This window comes from Eptatretus burgeri, chromosome 2 (genome assembly GCF_056783735.1).
Source record: "Eptatretus burgeri isolate ZD-2024b chromosome 2, Ebu_testis_v1, whole genome shotgun sequence".
Taxonomy (NCBI): Eukaryota; Metazoa; Chordata; class Myxini; order Myxiniformes; family Myxinidae; genus Eptatretus; species Eptatretus burgeri.
The window spans coordinates 56,427,332-56,444,746 of record NC_140962.1 but is presented as its reverse complement, the minus strand read 5'-3'; the positions used below and the strand labels follow the sequence as shown (position 1 = coordinate 56,444,746).

Sequence of the window (17,415 nt, the reverse complement as noted above, 5' to 3'; positions counted from 1 at the left end):
GCTACGCCACGACATCGTCGGCGATGCGTGTAACGCGCTATGCCTGAGTTAGACTATCGTTGGGCATCGGTTGTGTAGGCCGACAACAGGTTCAGCATTCGTTGGTATAAGTTATCTATAACACAACGAAACGTTCTGTGTAGTTACCAATGCGTTATACATAAGACCAAGTCGCTATGAATACGTCCGAATCTTTAAAAAAAAAACATCAAAAGTTCAACGTAAGCCAGCGTTTTACATAAATTTTAACACGTTGCCATCGCTGGCTAAAACGTCAAGGTGTGACCGGGCCTTTAGATGGATCCACAAGTTTGATGCACTTTGCCATCTCCAGTTGGAGATGAAGGGGCCTATGTAGGGTTGATCACTTGTGCAGTCACCATAACAATGGATGATGTCCCTGAAATGAGTAGAAGCATAACTACTACCAGTTTCATCGTTTGATCAATATTTTAAAGCATCAAAAATTTATTTGTCTCTGAAATGTGAGCATAGACCTTTAGAGCAAAATAGCTGTGGATGGTGGGATTTCAAGATGGCAGCCACAATTTTCAAACATTTAATGTCACCATTGCATTCCTAGAGCCCTAAAATGTAGTTATAGGCGTTTCAACTGTCTCGATATCTGTACTAGTTTAGGAGATATTCAACAAAACATGTTCACAGTGGCGGCCATTTTGAAATCCAAGATGGCTGCCATATGGGGTGCAATTTCCGGTGGCCCCTGGACTAAAAATCATTGTATGGTGTTACTCTAACCATGTGCAAAGTTTCATGCTTTTAAGGGAAAGTGCACAATCTCCCTGTTTTTTGGAGCTAAGCCACCCCACTATACCCCAAATGACCTCATTCTCAAGCACTCCCTTTTTCCAGGTTATTGTGGTTTTTTTTACCCCTCTCTCCCTCACCTCTTTTCAATTGCTAGTTGTTGGTTAGTTTATTCCTTTTGTGTTTCATCCCAGCTTTCACCTTCCTATTCTTGCTGTGTTTCAGCTTGTGTGCCAATTATTCACTCCATGTGTCCTTCTCCCCCTCCCCTTGATCTCACTCTCACTAATACTCTCCTGTTGATGTTTTCCCCTTTCCACTTTTTATTTCCCCCTGCTTTTCTGCTTTTGCTCTTCCAAGAGTCTCGATCATGCATGCATGCAAAATTTTTTTTCATGGCGGACCTGTTTGTTATTCCCCTTTGAACTCATGATGTTGGGTTCACAGGTTCAATTCCCACATATATTGTTGAAGTCTCCATTGTCCACTAATATCCTTGTAATTCATAGAAAAGACACAAATGTCTCATAATGTCCTTGTCCTTTATATTAAGTCAGGGGTGCAAATTAATGGCCGCCCGGTCGCCAATGCCGCCTAACTTTTGTGCTGGGCGGGTGCACAATACTGCCTTACCTGCCCGGCTGGCGAATCACCGGTGATTCCTGTTATTTTGTACAATTTGTACTAGCTTCTCTACTAGTTTTCTCAACTAGAACTACTGTTTTTGTCCGCAAAAAATCCGTAGAAATCACGGGTAATTCTGCGGCGGCCATTTTGTCTGTTTTCATCTCGTTCCAAATCACGCGAGATTGCACGAGATTTGACGGTTTGGCGCGGTTCGGGCGCATTTTCTCATGCCTAGGGGCAGTGTTGGGCACAAAAGCGATAATCCGATAACAGATAATTACATTATGTAACAAAAAAAAAAGTTTGTTTGAGTAAATTTTTTTGGTTGTTTATCTTTTATTAGGTCGTAAGAATGAAGAAAAAGCATGTATTTTATGTCGCTAATCGTTATTAACGAAATGACACCGGTTTTTTGAAAAATAACAAAAAATTGTATATTTACATAAGAAAATTGCAGAAAAATGTATTTGAACATTAATGAAACTATACAACAGCGTTGAAACATACAGGGATATGCTAATCAGAAGTAAAACATAGCATACTGTTGATCGTTTTGTGATTTAGAAAATATTTTGAAAAAAATATGATTTTTTCAAGTAGGTTATTCAAGTATGATTTATATGATTCATTCAAGTAGTCATTTGATATATGTTACATTTTCTTTCCGTTCATTCCCTTCAACTCGTCTTATTATATTTGTTCTTTTATTAAAAGATATTGTCTCATGATGGCTTCTGCTCGAGGTTCCTGCAAGCATGATCCTGATAACTTCTGCTATGTCTGCGGAGTCTTTCTGAATGTCAAGTCAGTCAAGTACCCCATCATTGAAGGGAACCTCTTCTGTTCGGCTTACAAGGCGTACTTTGGAGTTCAATTAGGGGACCAGGACAAGAGTTGGGCTCCACACGTGGTTTGCGGAAGCTGTCAGTCCACTCTGGAGTCGTGGTACAGAGGGGAGAAACGAAAACTGAAGTTTGGCGTGCCAATAATCTGGCGGGAACCAACAGATCACTCAAACAACTGCTACTTTTGTATGGTGGTGGTGACGTGTCACCGCAGAGGAAAGAAGACAGATGTGTTCGACTACCCCAATATGCCATCATCTCTTCGTCCGGTGATGCATTGTGAGGAGATTCCAGTTCCCAACCCTCCTCCGGTGATCACAAATGATGCTTGCACAAGTTCCAGCAGCGAAACAGAAGATGCCCACGACGATGTCTTTGTTGCAGATGATACCCCGGCTATTCCGCATTTCCCTAACCAAGCGGAGCTCAATGATCTTATCAGGGACCTCGGACTCACCAAATCAAAAGCAGAATTGCTCACATCCAGGTTGAAACAATGGAAGTTGTTGGACGAGAACTGTCGGGTAACAAAACAGAGACAACGTCATGACATATTCTCTCAGTATTTCACACTGGATGAGAAAGTGTGTTATTGTCACGACATCAACGGCTTGTTTGAAGAAATTGAATTCCCGTATGATCCCAGCAACTGGCGACTGTTCGTGGACAGCTTAACTAGAAGCTTGAAGGCGGTGCTGTTGCACAATGGTAACAAGTACCCAAGCATCCCTATCGCCCACTCTGTTCAGCTAAAGGAAGGCTATGAGAATGTGAAGCACCTGCTGCGCCTGGTGAAGTACGAAGAGCATGATTGGGAAGTGATTGGAGACTTTAAGATGATTGGCTTTTTGACAGGTTTGCAAGGCGGCTTCACAAAACATCCCTGTTTCCTCTGCTACTGGGATAGCCGAGCTACAGCGAGACATTATGAAACAAAGGACTGGCCATCAAGAACGGGCTTTGTCATTGGCGAGAAGAACGTGAAGTGGCAACCGCTGGTTGAGCAGGAGAAGATCTTGATGCCACCCCTGCACATCAAGCTGGGGCCCATAAAGCAATTTGTGAAGGCACTAGATCATGAGTCCGCTGCCTTCAAGCATTTGGAAGCGGTATTTCCGAAGTTGTCGGAGGCAAAAATAAAGGCAGGGGTGTTCGTTGGGCCGCAAATTAAAAAGCTAATGAAGGACCCGGAGTTCTCCGGAAAGTTGTTGGCACCGGAGAAACGTGCCTGGCGCAGCTTCTTTGCGGTTGTTCAGGGCTTCTTGGGTAACAACAAGGAAGAAAACTACCGCGAACTGGTGGACAATCTTCTCAAGTCCTACAGGGATATGGGTTACAGAATGTCCCTGAAATTGCACACGATACATTCCCATTTGGATTTTTTTTAATCCAATATGGGGGACTACTCCGAAGAGCATGGTGAGCGCTTCCACCAAGATGTGATGGAATTTGAGAAGCGCTACCAGGGCCAGTATAATGAACGTATGATGGGCGACTACGTCTGGGGTTTGGTCCGAGAAACCCAGCCTCTTCACCGAAGAAAGAGCAGAAAATCTGTGTGTTTTCAATAAACAGTCTTATCGAATATGTAGTATGCAATATTTTACTTCTGATTAGCATATCCCTGTATGTTTCAACGCTGTTGTATAGTTTCATTTATGTTCAAAGACATTTTTCTGCAATTTTCTCATGTAAATATGCAATTTTTTGTTATTTTTCAAAAAATATATGTCATTTCCTTAATAACGATTAGCGACATGAAAGATATGAATTTTTCTTAATTCTTACGACCTAATAAAAGACAAACAACCAAAAAATTCACTCAAACAAAATCTTTGTTACATTGTGTTATCGAAGTTTACTTTTTTATCGGATTATTATCGGAAGTTAACTTCCATTTATCGTTATCGGACCAGTTAACTTCCGATAACTCGATTTCTTTAGTCTGATAATGTCGGTTAATTTTTAGTCCGATAACATTTTAATCGTTTCCGGGTCGCATTTTGCCGGAACTAATTATCAATTTGGAGAAAAATGTCCATGATTATAGATTACTTGTTTTACAAGATAATGCTGAATCAGGCCGCCGCGTGAAGAAAAATAGAAGAAGAAGAGGTGGAAGAGAAGAAGAAGAAGAAGAAGAAGGAAAAGGAGAAGCAGAAGAAGAAGAAGAAGAAGAAGAAGCCTTGCAATGGCGACTTCCTCAGCCATGTGGTTGCTCGGCTCTGCAGGTAATGGGTTCGGTCAAGGTTGGGAAACGTACAGATCGGTTAATTCAAACACAAGGACGGTCTAACCTTTGGCAGAGCGACCGACAATCGGACATGAGTGTTGAGGCGTGGAGATACCGTCGCGCCATGTTTGTAACTGTTCTCGGTGTGTTTGTAAGGTCGTGCCTCTCATGTTTGTATTAACGTTGCCTTCCTGTTTGTGTGCGCAGCGGTCCGCGGACCTATTCCCGCTGCTCTTTCGGTAAGAAATGGACATTAATTTGTTTGTTGGATTCACATTGTGTCCTTGACCCGTCCCGTTAACCCCCCAGTGCATGTTGGACTCCGTCCGGTTAAACGTGCTGTGTGTGTGTGTGTGTGTGTGTGTGTGTGTGTGTGTGTGTGTGTGTGTGTGTGTGTGTGTGTGTGTGTGTGTGTGTGTGTGTGTGTGTGTGTGTGTGTGACGACTCATGGACTCTAAGAAGACGCAAAATGCTTATTTTATTCTTAGGTTTAGCATAAATAAGCCTTTTCTATGGGTTTTGAAGGTTTTTCCTTGTTTTTTTGAATCCTTGTTAAAAAGTAGTTATTGTTATCGGATTATCGTTAACTTCCCATAACTTTGTACTATAATTATTGTTGTCGGACTTAAAAATTGGGGTTATCGGATTATCGTTATCGAAGTTAACTTTTTGGTTATCGCTGCCCAACACTATGCCCAGGTTGGTTAAATGAGTGAATTTGGGTGAATGGGTGAGCTTCGGTGAATGAGTGAGTTTGATGGGTGAGGTGGGTGAATGAGTGAGTTAGATGAGTGAGTGAGTTTGATGGGTGAGGTTAGGTGGATGAGTGAGTTTATATATGATGTTGGTTGGACGAGTAGTACCCTCACCATTGTCCATCACCTAACCCCCCCCCCCGTACCCCATCATCCATCACCCACAACCCCCCATCATCCATCAGCCACAACCACCCCCACAACCACCCCATCACCTACAAAAATCCCCCCCCAACACTACTCACAACACCCCTGCCCCATCACCCACACAAAAAGGTCCCCCCCAATCACCCACAACCTCCTCCCTACATCATCCCCCCACCCCCACCCCAATCATCAAACTTACTCATCCATCCATCCAACTCACTCATCCACCCAACCTCCTCCATCAAACTCACTCATTCTGCAAACCTCCTCCATTAAACTCATTCATCCAACCAACCTCATCCATCAAACTCACTCATCCAACCAACCTCACTCATCCAACCAACCTCACTCATCCAACCAACCTCACTCATCCAACCAACCTCACTCATCCAACCAACCTCACTCATCAAATTCACTCATCCAACCAACCTCATCCAACCAACCTCACTCATCCAACCAACCTCACTCATCCAACCAACCTCACTCATCCAACCAACCTCACTCATCAAACTCACTCATGTGAGTATATTAAAAGTGTTTGATATCAAATTTGTGACTTTTGTCTTTATTTTATTGGGCCGGTAGAAATTCTGCTGGGCCGGTAACTTTTTCTAGTCACCGGCCCTGCTGGCCGGTGGATAAAAAATGTTAATTTGCACCCCTGTAAGTGCATGCAAGCTCTTCCATAAGTTATTATCATTCTTATCACCATTGTGCCATTACATTGAGTAGTTGCTGCCAATGAGGTCCCTTGGCAAAAGTTATACTGGGATGTTTGCCATTGTCTTCCTTGCAGTGTGTCACCACAGACATTTTGGATTCGGCCAGGGTATTGGCTATGACTCGCTTAAAAAAAAAAGACACATTGGAAAGTTGAACGTGCACAAACCCCCAGTGCTTGCAGATGAGTCCTCCAGCTTATCTTTCTTCTGATGGATGGGTATACCAGGATAACTGTTCATACCTCGGACGACATTCAAATTATCTCTGGACTTTCCTGCCTGCCATCTCCATCATTCTTAGGTCACTGAAAAATAAAAAATGTTTCAAAAACGTTTCCAAATAATTTTTTACTGGGAGTAGCAGGAATAGTAGGTGCACTTAATGGCTGCAGAATCTTTATTTGATTCCAACCTGTAATTTCGCATTGAAATGCTGCTCATTGAAATGCAAACTAACAAATCATAATCCTAACATCATAACTTACGAAAGCCTGGGAGTACCTTCTAGAATGCACATTTATATTTTGTTTCATGTTCACAAATTAAAAATTCAAATCACCATTAGGGGAAACTTATACACCATTTCGTTGGTGAAGATGCTTGAGTTACTACCATGCCTTTTCACAGCTTAAAATGTATTTTGTGTTTCATTGGCATTTTTTTCGGTTATTTCAGATATATTTTACTCCTATCATGCCTTTGTTAATGTTATGGAAAAGTTGTATACCAGTTACATTAAACAGGAGCTGGAGTTCTAAAATGTGACAATATGACTTGGGCATGAATTACATTCCATTTGCAATGCAGTACTTTCATAATTCAAATTCAACCTCAGGCTTTCTGGCTGAATTTTCAAAAAGGACATGAAGCTTGTACAGTTAAGCAAATATTTGAAATAATTGTATTGTATAATATATTATTGTGCATATATATATATATATACATATATATATATATATATATATATATATATATATATATATATATATATATATATATATGTAATATAAATAATTGTATGTATGTATACATATTATGATTTATTTCTTTATTATACAATTATTTAAATACACAAATATATATATATATATATATATATATATATATATATATATATATATATATATATATAATCAGACACACCTCATGACTGATGGTGAGCATCGCTGCGGATTATGTCTAAACCGCACAGAACAACCATCCATCTGCCACCCAGACAATTGTTCCTGCTTTGGAACTCCTGGTGAAGTGGGCAAATTAAGTCACTGCAACCTTTGCCTTATGACCCATAATCCCCTTTGCAAGTTAATTTGGTTGAGATTGCATAAGTAACGACCGAATACATCGACATCAGACAGTCTTGCACCAAATTGCATATTTTTGTGTGATGACAGATTGCCAGGACTCGCAGGTGTGTGTGTGTGTGTGTGTCTGTGTGTGTGTGTGTGTGTGTGTGTGTGTGTGTGTGTGTGTGTGTGTGTGTGTGTGTGTGTGTGTGTGTGTGTGTGTATATACAGCGTAGCCCGAAAGTTACTTTACCCCTGATAAATTTCTTGCACTTCCCTTCCTCCTTTCCCCTCTGCCCTCGCCCCCTCGCCCCGCTATGGTATGCGGAAACATTGACTCAGAAGAATGACAGAACACATACAGATACAATGACAAATTAATTATTGTACTGTACAATAAAACCTGTACATTAAAAGAGTTCAAGAACAATGCTTCACTGGGAAGGGGGTAAAGTGACTTTCAGGCCAACCTGCATATATATATATATATATATATATATATATATATATATATATATATATATATATATATATATATATATATATATATATATATATATATATATATATATATATATATATATATATATATATATATATATATATATATATATATATATATATATATATATATATATATATATACATACACATACAGTGCGGAGAACAAGTATTTGATACACTGCCGATTTTGCAGGTTTTTCCACTTACAAAGCACGTAGCGGTCTGTAATTTTTTTTTATCATAGGTACACTTCAACTGTGAAAGACTGAATCTAAAACAAAAATCCTGAAAATCACATTGTATGATTTTTAAATAATTTTCATTTTATTGCATGAAATAAGTATTTGATCACCTTCCAACCAGTAAGAATTCCGGCTCTCACAGACCTGTTAGTTTTGTCTTTTAGAAGCCCTCCCATTCTCCACTCATTACCTGTATGAACTGCACCTGTTTGAACTCGTTATCTGCATAAAAGACAGCTGTCCACACTCAATCAATCAGACTCCAACCTCTCCACAATGGGCAAGACCAGAGAGCTGTCTAAGGACATCAGGGACAAAATTATAGACTTGCACAAGGCTGGGATGGGCTACAGGACAATAGGCAAGCAGCTTGGTGAGAAGGCAACAACTGTTGGCGCAATAATTAGAAAATGGAAGAAGTTCAAGATAACAGTCAATCTCCCTCTGTCTGGGGCTCCATGCAAGATCTCACCTCATGGAGCCTCAATGATCATGAGAAAGGTGAGGGATCAGCCCAGAACTACACGGCAGGACCTGGTCAATGACCTGAAGAGAGCTGGGACCACAGTATCAAAGAAAACCATAAGTAACACACTACGCTGTCATTGATTAAAATCCTGCAGCACACGCAAGGTCCCTCGGCGCATGTCCAGGCCCGTCTGGATGATCCAGAGGAGGAATGGGAGAAGGTCATGTGGTCTGATAAGACCAAAATAGAGCTTTTTGGTTGAAACTCCACTCGCAGTGTTTGGAGGAAGAAGAAGGATGAGTACAACCCAAGAACACCATCCCAACCGTGAAGCATGGAGGTGGAAACATCATTCTTTGGGGATGCTTTTCTGAAAAGGGGACAGGACGACTGCACCGTATTGAGGGGAGGATGGATGGGGCCATGTATCGCGAGGTCTTGGCCAACAACCTCCTTCCCTCAACAAGAGCATTGAAGATGGGGCGTGGCTGGGTCTTCCAGCATGACAACGACCCGAAACACACAGCCAGGGCGACTAGAGTGGCTCCGTAAGAAGAATCTTAAGGTCCTGGAGTGGCCAAGCCAGTCTCCAGACCTGAAACCAAGAGAAAATCATTGGAAGGAGCTGAAAGTCTGTGTTGCCCAGCGACAGCCCCGAAACCTGAAGGATCTGGAGAAGATCTGTATGGAAGAGTGGGCCAAAATCCCTGCTGCAGTCTGTGCAAACCTGGTTAAGAACTACAGGAAACGTCTGATCTCTGTAATTGCAAACAAAGATTTCTGTACCAAATATTAAGTTCTGTTTTTCTGATGTATCAAACACTTATTTCATGCAATAAAATGCAAATTAATTATTTAAAAATCATACAATGTGATTTTCAGGATTTTTGTTTTACGTTCCGTCTTTCACAGTTGAAGTGTACCTATGATAAAAATTACAGACCTCTACATGCTTTGTAAGTCGGAAAACTTGCAAAATTGGCAGTGTATCAAATACTTGTTCTCCCCAATATATATATATATATATATATATATATATATATATATATATATATATATATATATATATATATATATATATATATATATATATATATATATGTATATATATTTATATATGTATATATATGGATTTGCATTTTGAATGGTGCCCCCTAAATGACTAACACCACCTCTGCTTGCACGTTCCAGTTGGTTCGCGAGCGATCTTTGAGCTCACCTGTCAGCCATTGATTAAATGGACAAAAGTAATATTGTTTGATGTGACTTGAGACTGAAGATTACACAACCAAATATTTCATGTAGCCTTAATTTAATGAACTTAGAATAGGTGACCTTAAAAGTTTATCTGATAAAGGCAACATAGTTTGCAGTGTGATTAGGGAAGGAAATGTTTGTCTGTTGCCTTTATTGGCAGGGGATAAATCAGAAGCTTTCAGTATTACAGGCCTACAGTAGTGATAAATATGAAACTTAATGACATTTGATCTGTGACAACTGACATCATATTGCTTATGATAGGGTTATATTATGACATTCATAATGTTGCAGCCGTAACTCTTATAATGATGATATAATTGACTTACTTCCAGGTTTTTGCTGTTTGGTACAGCTTGAGGGAATTGTTTTTGCAGTTGGAAGGTAATTTGTTTCTTTTCTTTTTTTCCGAGGCTCACCATTACAAGAATATGGCTGTCAAGTGGCTGTTTCCCTTATAATCAATGTAAAAATGAACCTGCCTGAAGAGCCAGGTGCCCTGAAAATGCAAAACCTGATCGTGTCACTCTCGATCTATCAAAGGCAATTTCCCAGACCCTGGGAGCGAATTGGCAAACACATGGATTATATTTGTATGTGGTTGCAATGTTCACTACAGGATCTCTGACTGTCCTGGGAGTGGTGCTAGCTTCACTCTTATTAATGGTGGGCTTTATAATTTGCTAATAAGCAGATTTTGGAAGGGTCAAATTGCCCTCAGGAAAAGCCATTTTGAAGTGTGGTGTCATTAGTATTTCTGGAGAAAATACATTTTGTGCTGCATAGATATCTTATTTACCTGGCACAGTCCAACTGGAAAACATTTATGCAAATATTTTGAAGATGTCAAAAGGAAAGTGTTGGAAGATGTCTGATTAGCATCACTAAAATGAAAAAGGGTGTTATAATGAGCTCGCATTTTCATCGCTTTTAATTGCCCCTGTATTGTAAATGGGCTGCCAAGATAGCTGAGAGATATTTGCACTCGCCTTTGTTTGAATATCGACCCAGATATAAACGGTCACGATGGTGTTTCTCATGCGGGGCGATGCATCAATGTGTTCACCATCTATTGGAACGTCGTTAAGCTGGTGGACCCGTCTGCTTAAACTGGGGGCATTGGTGAACGTTTAAATATCCCACTGTCTTTTGTGAAGCGGAGACGAGTTAACACTGGCACTCTGGCCACAGGTTCCAAGTTCCTTGCACCTTCAGAAACTGTCTAGGATTGGATCTAACCTAGAAATCTTCATCGATTTATTACAAATGCCCCAAAGCTCTGTTAAAAGTGTGGGTCTCCCTTCTTATTAATGTTAGTGCCTAAACATCAGAGGGCAATCATTTACGCTTTAATTGACTTTCACCATCGAGTTTTCACAATTACTATTTCCATGAGCAGAGTCTGCTGACAAAGTTCTTCACTCATTCTAAACTTCAGCTTTTCTGTAAATGTTCGAACAATTAATTGTATGAGTTAAAATATGATCGCTGCTCAATTTTTTTTTAAAAATTAATACATTGTTTTGTTGCCTTTTTTTGTACACAGAGTCGAGGGTGGTGAAAGAGCTAGAAAACTGAATGGATCAGGACGCAACATAACAAAAAGAACAATATAGAGAATGGGAAAACACCTACAGTTGGGTCAAAGGACACAATATAGGGAGACTGGGACAAATAATGGGTGTGCAGAGGGGTGGGGTGGATGCATGGGGTGGACAAAGATGGATACAGAAGCAAACTCTCAGAAAGGAAAAACTGGAAATTTGGAAGGAGGTGGGGCTTGGGGGTGTAGAGAAGATCATGGTTTTGGATTGGGGATGATCTGAGATGATGTTGAATAGTTGTCTTGAAGACCTGGAGGTAGGAATGACATTGAAGAGAATTTGTAAGTTGGTTCCCCAGGTGAGAAAAAGAGGAACAAATGAGTGGAGATGAGCAGTAATTCTGGATTTTGGGAGTTTCACAAGAATGGGGTTGGTGGTGGACCACATGTCCCCAGCAGATACATTGGGGGGGAAAAAGCATGGGAAGAGCAGAAGATGCAAAACCAGAAAGGAGGTGGTGGAAGACAGACCACTGACTTGTCTGCGATGGAGAAGTGATATTGGCCAATAGACTCAGCTTCATCGTGGGAGATTCCAATGATCTGGAGATTCCTTGGATCCCATGGCATCAATCTGAGCAAGGTGTGAGGTAGGGAAGCCAGTCCCGAGGGAAGAGCAGTGCTCCATCAAGCTGTGGATTAAGGCCTTGTAGGTGGATAGGAGTTCAGGTCTGCAAAGGAAAAACTTTGTATAAGGCAGAATGCCCACTGGCTTTGGAAGTCATCTTTGAAAATGTTTTGGAACAAGGCAGTATACCAGACTGTATTGAAAGCTTGAGATTTGTCTCAAGAGACATCCTCATTGATCTTATGTTTGACATTGAGGGCCTTCCTCCATTTTTGGTAGAGAAGGAGCAACATGGATGAGAGACCTGGTGTGAATCTTAATTGGTGATCTGAAACGAGGCCGTTGGAGAAAAGTTTAGATTTCATGACCTTGCTGATGATTGGATGTAAGATCATAGGTCTGTAGTGAAGGGGATTGCTTTTTACATCTTTTTATGTAATGCAGTGATGTTGGTTTATTTCTGAGGAGATATCAGGTGACTGAAGGCAAATGATAGGGTGAAAAGAGCAGAAAGAGGGTGTGCAAGAGCAGCAAAGGAGGTTTTTGGGATATGTAAGCTGATGCCGTCCTGTCCAGTTACAGAGTCAGAGTTTAGGGTGCCAGAAACTTCTATACCTTCTCAGGTACAAAAGACACAGCATACAGGAACAGTTGTGAGGAACTGGGCAGGATGGGTACAGAAAGTGAGGGGTTTGGGATACAAGTTTTGTAAGCAAACAGAAAATTGAGGCATTCGGCTTTCTCACGAGCAAAGTCGGCTTGTGGTGCCTTTTGAGGAGGGAAGGGATGGGGGGGGGGAAACATACTCTGGAGATGGACATGACTAGGCACTACCAAGTTTTAGACGATGAAGACAAGTTTGAAAGCTCAATCTTGAGATTTGACAGATGTTGTTTTCTTGTCTCCTGAAACATTTGTTGTGGGCTTTTGGAATGATCTGAGATTGTCTTAGATTGGGTTTGCTTTCCAGGAAGAGAAACAAAGCAAGTTGTTTCAGAGCAACTGCCTCACCACAGGATTCAGTGTGTGTGCGTGCGTGCGTGCGTGTGCATGTAGTGTGCCAATTTCCACTCATGTGTGATCATACAGTGGTTAGGTGAATGCTGGCAGTCTCTGAGTCTCCATTATGCTCAGCAATGTAGTGCTGGAGGTAATGGCGAAAGCCACCAAGATGGACGTGGCCGATGTTCCTCGTAACCGGGTAAATACCCAGGCCCATGAAGTGGTAACATTTGTCTGCTCGACCAGAGTGGAAACGAAGTGCCAGGCGTAATGGCGAAAGCAGCCGAGATGAACGTGCCGATGTTCCTCGTAAAACAAGTCTATTCCAAGACTTACGAAACATAAATAATCATCTGCTCAACGAGAGTGATTCCCCAAATAAAATCTAGGAACTCGCTGATAGTTGCAAGGGCGAACATAGCGTACAAAGGATAGGAAGAACGGAGCCAAAGGGAGCCAAAATACTCGAGCAGCACTGTACTCATTAGAGCTCACCATGCGCTAAGCTCTGCTCTCGTGTGATTCTTCTTCTTTTTAATTCATTTCCTGCCCTAGTTTTGAAAAGTATTCCAGGGTTGATTGTTGCCACAACAGTACCATTGGTGGGAAGAATGGTAGGATAACTGAAGATTAGATGGGATGGATCTGTGCACAAGAGAGAGTTTCTGTGGAAGAATTCCCAGGCTGAGTTATGATCAGGGACAGTAGATATGGAATACCAGTCCTGAACAGAGATGGCTGCCTCCAGTTCCTGCCAATCTGCTTCAGTGAAATGCCAGACTCGCCGGCATTGTGGTGGCTCTCTGAGAATAGCTAGAAAGATGTTGACTTTCACAAGAATATGATCAGATGAATCAATTGGAGCAGAGGAAGAGCAGGATACATTTGCAGAGAAGTTTGTCATGACCAAGACCAGAAGGGAGGATTTGCCATTCTGAGAAATCCAGGTTGACAGGTTACAGATTGAGTTCATCTGATGGAGTCACAGAAGTCCTTTGCAAAATTGCCATGGCTGATGAGAGAGGTACCAACACCCAGCCAAGTTGCATGATGATAATTGCAATTGCCACCCATGAGGAAGAGAGAGTTTGGATGAATGGTTAAAAGTTGGTCCATGTTTTCTGAGAGAGAGGTAGATGAAGTCACCACGATTTGGAGGACTTTACCACACACAGACAAACCGGAGGTGGAGAGGAAGGGAAGTCGCTGCCAAAAGTATTCCTGGGGGTTGGGAGGTGCAAGATCATTCTTAAGGCAGTGAGGAATTCAGTTATTGATCTTAAGGGCAACTCTGCTACCGGGACGGGGTTCAGGCCTCTGAAATTGTAGGAGACAATAACCGAAGGAGTTGGGACGTCCTGTGAGAGGAAGGATTCTGTTAAACAGATGTCTGGTTTATCAGTAGCGGCATGGATTGAGCTAATTGTCATGATGAAGTGTAGTTCTCAGTTGTTTGAAGTCAGCACAATTAGGGACGGGGAGGAGACGTTGGGCAGGTGAAGGATGGAGGGGAGGCTTTGATGTGGCAGGTGAGGTGCAGGCTTTGAGGGGATCTGTGTTTGAGGGGGAAGGTTTGGTTGGGTGGAGTGAGGGGGGGAAGCTTTGATGGGGTGGGTGAGGGGGTCCCAAATTGAGATGTGTGGGGTCACGAGAGAGGTGTAAAGGGGTGACATGTAGCATGAGAGACTGGGATCAGGAGGGATGCATAAATGGGGGGGCATGTAGCTTTGAGGGGTGTGCTGAGGGGAAATGCAGAAAGAGTGGATATTAAGTGGAGAGATGCTGATTCCAAATTTAATAAACAGAGATAAAGATCATTTGCTGGCTGGTAAGCATTTTGGTTATCATGCACAATTGAGCTTGATCAAACCTTTCTGGATGTACAAAAGAGTCGGATAAAATTTCTGTTAACTTTTTCAGCCAATGTTTACATCTTTAACAGGATTTTTTTGAAATAATGTAATGGATTGTTGTAATAATTCTCATAGAATAAAGAAGGATTCAGACAGTGTGGAACATTGCAATAACTTTGTTTATTTTTTGGCACAGCAAGGTATCTGTCTCCACTTGTGAAGACCACTTATATTGGCCAAACCAGCCGCATTGGGTGCCAATATAAACAAACTCTATGAGTGATACTCTGCAGGATTTGGAGGGTGTTTTCCCTGTGGAAGAGAAAGGCAAACAAGCAAACAGAGAGTGGCACGCTCGTACCTGCATCTGCAATTGTTGACATAGTTCATTCCATTTTCAGCAGCCTCTTTACTGTAATGGTGTAATATAAATTCACAGTGTAAACTAGAATCACAGCTCCATCGGATTTTAAGGTGTAACCATGCAATAGCGATTTTCCTTTTCTAGCAAAGTAGATATAATTGTCTTCAATAAATGAAAAGTCAAGTTATATGGGCATTCAAAAAGTTCTTGAAATGAAACACTCAGAATAGTCAAGACATGCTAACATTTGTCAATTTTTTTTGTATAAAAACATATAATTCATAAGAAGGTATGTTTTCTTCATAATTGTATAGATGCATACAATGATTTCGTTTTTTTTAATACCATGACATTTCTCAAAATATTGTGTGTGTGTGGCTTGTTCAAAGATAATCTTTTGAAATCCTATTGTGCTAAACTGTAAGTTTAAATTCGAAATTTTTTTTGCAAATAAACAAATCATACAAATCAGTAGCTTTTAAAGTAAAATGAAAAGTGAAAAAAATTATGTATACCAATAAATAATCCATGATAATTTATTTAAGACTTACCGCAAGGTATCCATAAGAGAGGTGTTAGACTGCAGCAGCTTCAAAGCTATATACATTAGATTAGTGCTTGGACATGCATTGGATAACTGCCATGAGGAGAAAATCACCAACCATGATCTAAAAGGAGAAACATGCTGAAGACAAGGAAGAAGTCACACCACTGGCAAGGAGATTGAAATTTGGAATTAACATTTGGAACTTGTGCAATGGCTTACTTTTCCAAACGATATCACATGGTTCTTATTGTCCATTAGTGAGTGCTAGCAGATGGGACCGGCTTATTAGGCCCCCCTCACCACTCCTCTGAAAGCACAATATGGAATGCTCTGCCTTCATAAAGACAGTTTGTATGCCCCCTTCACATATTGACATATTGACACATTGGCTTGTTTTCCTGCAAGGAATTCTGAGATACAGGCAAGGCCCATTTCTTTCAACATGGTGGATATTAGACCTGTTTTCAAGGACAGAGATATCAATGGTGCTCAGTGATTGCTGACAACCAGCCAGATGATCTGTGAATATGGTTGTGAATGAAAAGTACAGAAAAATATGTGTGATTTGGTTGCCTCTCTTCCAAAGCTCACAAATGTTTTTTTTGTTGTTGTTGTTGGTGTTAAAAGTTGCATGTCAATTTCTAAGTTCTTGGGAAAATAATCATATGGTTTTCAAAAGTTATTTTGTAGTGTAATGATAATAATAGATTACATATTTCCTCATTGGATTAAAAAGTTGATCGAACATTAAATTTCTAATATGTATAAAAGTCTATATTGCAGTTTTTACCACAATAAACACGATGTGACGTCATTGAGGGTGAAGGCCATCCAGTTCCTATATTCTTTCGGGGATCAAACCCACACTAGAGAATTCAGATTCATCCATCCTACCAGAAAGCTATCCTGGCCGTCTCGTCAAAACCTTGCTGGGCTTTGACTTTGCTGGGCTGGGCTGGGTTTTGACTGCAGTTGTGGCTTTGTTTATAACCTTCCTCCTGTATTAATTACGAGATAATGTTCAATGACATATATATATATATATATATATATATATATATATATATATATATATATATATATATATATATATATAATATATTCAGAAGGAAAAAGTCTTGAAGTTGAGAACAAAGCCAGATGATGTGCTGTTGAAAAATGCTTGGCAGTGGCACAAACACAATTGTGTGCGTGCAAATAAATTCACACATTCAGATGCACCTTATTCAGGATATTAAAAATCACGTCAAAAAAGCAAACCAAGAAGGAACTTCTGAAGGAACGCTTGTTTCTCGTGGCATACAGCCCACAGATAATGAATGACTGATGCTATACATTACTTGGAACGACTAAATTACAATGTCATGGGGTGCACAATGTTCCTTTGTTGCTGAAACTCAATGTACCCATTATAAAGCAAAACTGAAATAGACGTTTTATGACATTATCGGCAGGAAGGATAGCCTCGACTCGCTCGACGTATGTGCACTCGCCTCTCAGCTGTCTAGCCCGGGTTAGAATCCCGACCCAGCTATAAATAAACTGTCACCCTGGTATTTCACATGCAGGGTGAGGTATCAATGGATGTGTCATCCCTCAGATGGATGTTAAACTGGGCGTCTC

The 17,415-nt window shown here is 40.8% G+C and overlaps 1 long non-coding RNA gene across 1 annotated transcript; it reads left to right on the top strand.

Moving 5' to 3' along the window:
* Positions 1 to 4,162: 4,162 nt before the first annotated feature.
* LOC147032092 (uncharacterized) lies at positions 4,163 to 16,562 on the top strand. The gene is made up of 3 exons (XR_015055029.1): positions 4,163 to 4,471; positions 4,681 to 4,712; positions 15,078 to 16,562. It is a non-coding gene; the product is annotated as an uncharacterized LOC147032092 (long non-coding RNA).
* The last annotated feature ends 853 nt before the right edge of the window (positions 16,563 to 17,415 follow it).